Source organism: Littorina saxatilis, unplaced genomic scaffold, assembly GCF_037325665.1.
Source record: "Littorina saxatilis isolate snail1 unplaced genomic scaffold, US_GU_Lsax_2.0 scaffold_614, whole genome shotgun sequence".
Taxonomy (NCBI): Eukaryota; Metazoa; Mollusca; class Gastropoda; order Littorinimorpha; family Littorinidae; genus Littorina; species Littorina saxatilis.
The window spans coordinates 26,216-33,549 of record NW_027128196.1 but is presented as its reverse complement, the minus strand read 5'-3'; the positions used below and the strand labels follow the sequence as shown (position 1 = coordinate 33,549).

Here is a 7,334-nt window from a genome sequence, read left to right as displayed (position 1 = left end):
AACTGTGACAGACTATTCTGCAGTAAAACAACATCACCGTTTTACTGCAGCATTCTTGATTTCAATTTTACTGCAGTAAAACTGTTTTACTGCAGAAAAAAAACCGTTGCTCTCGCGAAAGATGACATTATGCAGAAATGCTGCAGAAAAGAAAGTTTTTCTCCAGCATTTCGGTTTTTCTCCAGAATAACTGAATAATGTCATAATCCGCCAAGAGCCAGTACAAAATGCTGCAGAAAAAGTGTAAACAGGTTTTCTGCAGTAAAACAACAGCACCGTTTTACTGCAGCATTCTTGATTTCAATTTTACTGCAGTAAAATGTTTTGCTCCAGAAAAACCCGTTGCTTCGGCGAAAGATGACATTATGCAGAAATGCTGCAGAAAAGACAGTTTTTCTCCAACATTTCCGTTTTTCTGCAGAATAACTGAATAATGCCAAAATGATGAAGAAAAAGTGTAAACAGTTTTTCTCCAGTAAAACAACATCTCCGTTTTACTGCAGCATTCTTGATTTCAATTTTACTGCAGTAAAACTGTTTTACTGCAGAAAAAAACGTTGCTCTCGCGAAAGATGACATTATGCAGAAATTTTGCAGAAAAGAACGGTTTTTCTCCAGCATTTCTGTTTTTCTGCAGAATAACTGAATAAAGTCATCATCCGCCAAGGATAGTATCAGGCACACTCTCAGTGACCTCGCACTTTACGCGTCGCATGTCGGGTTAACCCATAGACCAAGAGCGAGTTTTAGCGTCAACTAAGGTGACTCGAGTCGAACCGGAGGTCGCAAAAACTCGGTCCGGTACGACTGGAGTGACGTCACCGGTTAACCAACTTTCAACCTTGCTTCTTGCGTAGGGTCTCTCCAGTTCCAAGATGGCTGCCAAGGCGAGGTGAGAAACTTCTGCAAATATTTTTTGACAAAGTTACGGATTGTGAGAAGACATTTGTTGTAAATCACTTAGCCTTTCAAAAATTAAGGATACTGGGTTGGATACTGTCTTGGTTTTAATGCATTTTATTTTAGCAGTGATGTTTATTTTGGGAAGAAATGAGGTCAACAGGAGTTTGGGTGCGATTTCGGCTCAAATGTACTTTAGCGCCCTGAACTTTTACCCGGCTGTTTTGCGCTCGATTTTCACGCTCACTTCTTCATTGACGTTCGAATCGATAGTTCGATGTTTTGGCATTACATTCACATCAACAATAAAACAGTACTGCTTGTTCATCATCGTCGTCCATCAACTCTCCACAACAGTAAATCCGTAACGCGCTTGTCGCCATCTTGTTGCAAGGGACGCGACTGGACACAACCCAACAGCGTTTCCGCGAAGAAAAAAACCAGACATGCGCAGTGACCCTACCGTAGCTCAACCCTGTTCCTCGCGAAAACTCGCTCCAAATAGCCTGGACCGCCAACTCGTCACGTGACCCTTCGAGGTTACGACGCTCGACTCTCAGGGGCGCTTAGCGTCCGGTTTGAAAGGCCAGCGATTCGAAGACGGTGAAAAGAAAGCACGCTCCAGTTATTTGTGACAAGGGGAGGTGACAATGAACTGGATTTCGTCCATGTTTACAATCGACACCGGATATGACATCCCCCTGATTTCTGAAAGGCAATGTAAGCGTAGGTTCCTAAATGCGAGAGGCCGCTACCTCGTAATAGAGAGAAAGAGCGGAGAGAGAGCTAGTTGGCGGTCCAGGATAAGAAGAATAAGAATAAGAATAAGAATACTTTATTATCTCATAGAGAAATTCAGGCGTGGTACATAACAATAATACAAACAGGACATTGTTTTTACATAAGACATATATCACTATATAACAGGGCAGGTTATAAACACACCTCCCACATACCTCTCTGGCCATTCCTTGCATTGTGCTTACGCATTCAGTCATGAACACATCCATGTCTCACTTACACATCGCACACATGGACATTCTTACACGCTCAACTTACCCATTCACACATGGACATTCGACCACGCTCCACTTAACATTCTTATACGCTCCACTTACACGTCGCGTAAAATTTGCAAACATGCATTGTTATAAACATGTCAACTGCCTCTAACCCCTGTGTCAATATTTGCTACGGGTACATGCGAACTGTTATTGCCAGTACACATCCTTGAGGTTAGGATAGCACGTGAAGTGGCCTTGATATAATATAGGACTGCGTGCATATGAACTCTGGCTACGAAGCATGCGTTGTCAAGCTAAAGTGGTGTGTGCTGGTCTGCAGCTGTGTCAGTGGACAAGGGTACAGCTGTACCGGGCTGCATCAAAACATGTACTCTGCCAAAACAAGCTCGGTGAACTGTGAGTGAGGACGATGCGTGCGTGTGGACTGCATGTTTATGCTTGTTATGGGGGCGAGGACGCCCCCATTCTATACGGATAGTTTAGAGGTTGACCATGGGCAGCGCCATTTTGTTGTGAAATACGTCATCAGTTTGTGTACACAGGAAGTTGTGACATCCGTCACCCTATGGGAGGGGTGAAGGCAACATTGTTCATCTGTAGAAAGTTGTGAAATCCGTCACCCTATCCGTCCGTGAAGGCAAAATTGGTCATCACAGAGTTTGTGTAACACAGGAAGTTGTGAAATACGTCACCCTAGGGGAGGGGTGACGTCAAAATTGTTCAACAAAAACATGATACGTCGCATTGTGCAGGGTTAACTGCAACAAACTCAAACCGAGCCATTCATACCTAGCTGTATTTGAGTGACTTATATACCGACATTTTTATTTCTTATTTTCAGCACAGGTGTAGGAAAAATCATGAACCAAAATGTTATTTATTTTCTAATTTAACATTTTTTTTTACAAATATGACCATGGTCTTTTAAACATACAGTGACATTAAACATTGTTATGTTAAAAAAAAGAAAAAAGAAAAAAAGCTTTTGTGCACAAATCAGAAAATACATTGTACATTTTACCTACAGGCCAAACAGTGTCTGTTGGCGGCAAAGGACCCAGCAAGTTGCTATTTTTAGATCGATTAAAAGTTGTCAAGAACAGGCGCTTACATTTGGATGTGTCCACTGATAGTAGGTTTGGTTGTGATCAATCAGAATGATGTGGGAATAAAAATGTATGACAGTTTGGTATGATGACATGTAATTCAAATATGCTGAAATGTAATATTATACATGATATAATATTATTATGGCTGTTGCCATGACCATGAACCCCAAGAAAGGTTTAATGTTATGTAAAATCAAAATACCAAAATCAAGCACCTACTAATCTGGTCTACGGTGCGGGAAGATTGAGGCCTTCGTTAAATGTTCAACGTTGGCCAATAATAATTTTAACAATGTACGTACGTTGTGTCGTTTTTTATTATGTTTTATTTTGTTGATCAATTGATAAATATGTCTTCCCAACATATTACAAATCAAACAGAAATAAAGTCTTAGAGAACTACAATAATTATTGTTGCCGTCAAAACCTTGCAAGGCCTCAACAGAGATAGACTGGATCGCCAACTTCGCCGCGCCGCGCTCATTGGCTCAGTATTGAACTTGCGTCAAGGCCGATGCGCGTAGATTCCCAGAATGTTTACTTTCGGTTAGATTCTTCGACAGCATTCGCAGAGGTGACTGCCGTTACAGAGGTGAGTAAAACTGACCATCGAAAGGAAAATAAGATTCATATTGGTAATACTAATAACATACTTGCACAAGCATGTATCTACCAAAACTGTATGGGAGCACATAGTTGGAAAGGCGTGGTGAAGCGATCAAATCGAATCGTCCGTCTCAGTCAGTGCACTGATCAGCCACCACGATTGAACGTCACTGTCTGTATTTTGTATGTAAGCAGAGCTTCCAAACTAGTTAAATCCTGATGTAGTTTACAAAAACAAAACAAAATCTCATTCCTGTTCCATTGTTATTCTTGTAGTTGTGATATATTCTAGTGAAACTGAAAGTAAGTGTTAAAAGCAGAAAAGCCGGACTGAATCAGGTAATTGGGTTGGGAAAGTTTTGCTAAGAAATCCTGTTATTTCCCTGGGTTAATAAGCATCTCTTTGTCCAACTATTTACACAATTTATTTGACTAGTTTGTGGTTTCAATTGAAATTATTGTTGTATTTATTTCTAGACTACAAGAACTTGCATTGATTGCATTTCATTGTTACAGCACAAAACACTGAATGACACATACTGATTGACGAGCATGCCAATAGCCTTCTCGTTTTACAGTATATGTACTGATAGTTGTATACAAGTTTGAATATCACTTTGAACACTGCCACATTCAGTTCTTTTCATCATTGAATAATTTTGTTTCAGGAAGCAAGCACCACTTTTGTTGTTGATGAAAACCCCTGTACAGTCAGAAGTGTGTCAAGCTCAAAGTATTATTTCACAAAAGGTGAGAAGTTATTCGTTACATTTGCAACATTTATTGTTGAAAAATATTAAACATAAAGGCAGAATTTGTTTGTCTTGTGATTGTGATGCCTACAACTACACCCGCTTGTGATTTCTCAGTCAAGTTACTGCAGATTTGTGTATATTTCAGTCTCATGTGGTATTTGCCATATTTTTGTGTGAACATGTGTATTTTTCAAGACTTAGATTCTGTGATAACATAAAATACCATAACACATTTGACACCAGTGCATCATATAATATTTTTGGATAATTCTCATTACGCATGATTTTTTATTGTGTCACTGTGTGTACATTTACATGTGTTTTTAAATGTCAACAGGTGACAGTTCCACTTTTGGAAGAGGTGTGCAGTGAGATTGCAGAAAATGAATGCCTGTCAGCTGATCTGTGAAGCCATGTTAAAACCTTGGACTTTAAGTTATGAGTTTAAGTGTTTAGGGAAACACTGTATGAATGAATACAATTTTGTTGGGAGTAGTGTTTTCGCTTTTGCTTATAATGTAAAACAATTTCAAGTTTAGATTTCAAGTTATTCAGTTACGCTGAGAATAAGCTGTCATATATATACATGACAAGTAAGCAGTGCTCCCTGTATGGCATACGTGTAATTATTGTTGATCATTCGCGTACACATTCCAGACTTGTCAATGTGCAAGTGTTCTTTTTGGATACAATGGTGTGTGTGTTTGCCTTTCTTTTAAAGTTATACGAGGCAGGAAATTATCCCAACATATAGACGAATACAAATCTATTATTGTATATATATATATACAGTGGACCACCCCCCCCCCCAATTTGATAATCCCTCCCTTTTAAGACCTTATTTTGTCAGTTTGTCTGTGCATAACTTCTGTAAATTTTCCTTCATTTTAAGACTGCCTCCTTTTAAAGACCCGCTTTCTCAGATTGTTTGAGGTAATACAAAGGTGGTTCTATTGTATGTGTTCAAGTGTAAGACTTTGTGGTCTGTTTGACAGGTGCTGTTCTTCGGGACAAACTTCAGGTGTTTGAGTCATGCCTTGGTCTACGAGGGAACGCGGCCAAGGAAAAGGCTCACTCATTGTACGACGCAAGCCATGCAAGCATTACAGAGGTCACCAAGTCGACTCATGCATCAGCTTCCATTTGCCTCAGGATGTTTGAAAGGCTGGTCGAAGCAACCTATGGGTGCAAACAGGAAGACAACGCGAATGACCGACCGGTGCCAGTGTGTGAGGAAGGATGTGATCAGGTATGTTGCTGGGAGTGTGGTGAAGAAACTAAAAAAGAAAGTTTGGGGCCTCAAGAAAGGTGCATACAGATACGAGAAACTGCGCTGTTTAGAAGCACTGAGGTTCAGTGAGCTGTCAGAAAGTGATTGTGATTCTTCAACTGACATGACAACGGTGCTTAACCGAGGAGGACTGACATTTGTCAAAGACAACATTGTGCAAATGTTCCTTGACATGCAGGACATTTTTCGTCGGACTGTGGGTGTCGCTTGCTCTGCCAAAATGAAAGCTGATGACAAGGACTTTCTGCAACAGTGCCAAATCAATGATACAGTGCCTGTGCTTTTTTATGACACAGTTTATGCATTTGACATTTCTTTGAAAGTGCAAGAAGATGTTTTCGAAAATGCTGTCCTGCTTTTTTTTTTAAATCCGAGTCCACCACAAGCTGAGGACAATGTCAATGATGGACAAAGTGCAGCGCGGGTGGAAAGAGCATGAAGAACAGCGGGTTGCGTACCAGTGACACTAACATTAACAAGGTGTGAGACGGGCAAAGTTAGCTACATATGCAGTTGATCATATCATTAGTGCCAGTCCACGGGTGCTCCCCCCTTGTTTGTGTGTATGTATGTGTGCAGGTTTGCATTTCAGTCTGCATGAGGTGAGCGATAGTGATTTTTAACTGTTGGTGCTCAGTGATTTACAAGCATGTTTTCTGTTGCTATGTAAATTCTCCTGTCTTATGTAGAACTCACACACTTTGTATTACATTTTTTTTTTACAATAATCTCTCTTGGTGCTGGGTACAAATATTTTAAAAGTTTTCAGGTTCATGTTATTCTCTAGTTTCACTTTTTGTTTTACGCTCGACACGTGTTTGAATCTGTATCTGTCTGCAACTGTGAGTAAGTACACCTGAATCCAACATACTAAAGAGAAATAGAGAGCTTCAGTATTTAGTCTGTACTTTAAAAAAAATTGTTATTGCTTGCATTTTTCTTCCGTTGTATTTTTTATGTCTTGAAAATAATAAAAAAATTGCTTTGAAAATGTATTGTGTACCGCAGTCAGAAGTAATTTATTACTTTTGGGAGTTTAGTAACGTGATATCAGTTTTCAATTGTTCGTTCACTTATATTGCTTTCAGATTTAACACACAAGAAACAGTAGCACGGTTTTCGTTGCGAAAATGTGCATTGGCAGTGCTACGCGATCGAATTGTGTATTATGTACACGCGGTGTTCTTCTGGAAAAGACCGAAGCGACATGTGACGTCAGTCGTTCAGCCCGCGAGCGGTGGGTGGAGGGGTTCACATGGTTTGTTTGTTTGTTTGTTTCAGAACCACACCCATATACACACATTTCACATGTAAACCATTTGTCCGCCCCCTGTCGATATTTATCGACTAAGTTCCTTGTGTTTTGTGCGGTTTGTATTGAGATTCAGCAATCGCCGTTTATACGCTGATTCTCGTTCTGCTTGTTTATGCTGACTCATTGTAAAGTTACCAACAATAGGCAGTCTTATCTGTTGTACTAGCAAACTAGCCTGGGCCCTGTCTCAGTGCGTTTTGTAGTGTCTTTTTCTTTGGTTTTTTCCCCCTTGTTCTCCAGCACAACATATTCTAATCAGATAAAGAGTCACGTCATGAATTTTTGAAAAACATGTTGTCTATTCACATATGCACAGCACTACACATTTTCAAG

General features: G+C 40.0%; 1 long non-coding RNA gene across 1 annotated transcript; it reads left to right on the top strand.

Moving 5' to 3' along the window:
* The first annotated feature begins 2,593 nt into the window (after positions 1–2,593).
* On the top strand, positions 2,594–5,145 carry LOC138956561 (uncharacterized). Its single transcript, XR_011452699.1, has 3 exons — positions 2,594–3,626; positions 4,309–4,390; positions 4,733–5,145. It is a non-coding gene; the product is annotated as an uncharacterized lncRNA (long non-coding RNA).
* Positions 5,146–7,334: the final 2,189 nt, after the last annotated feature.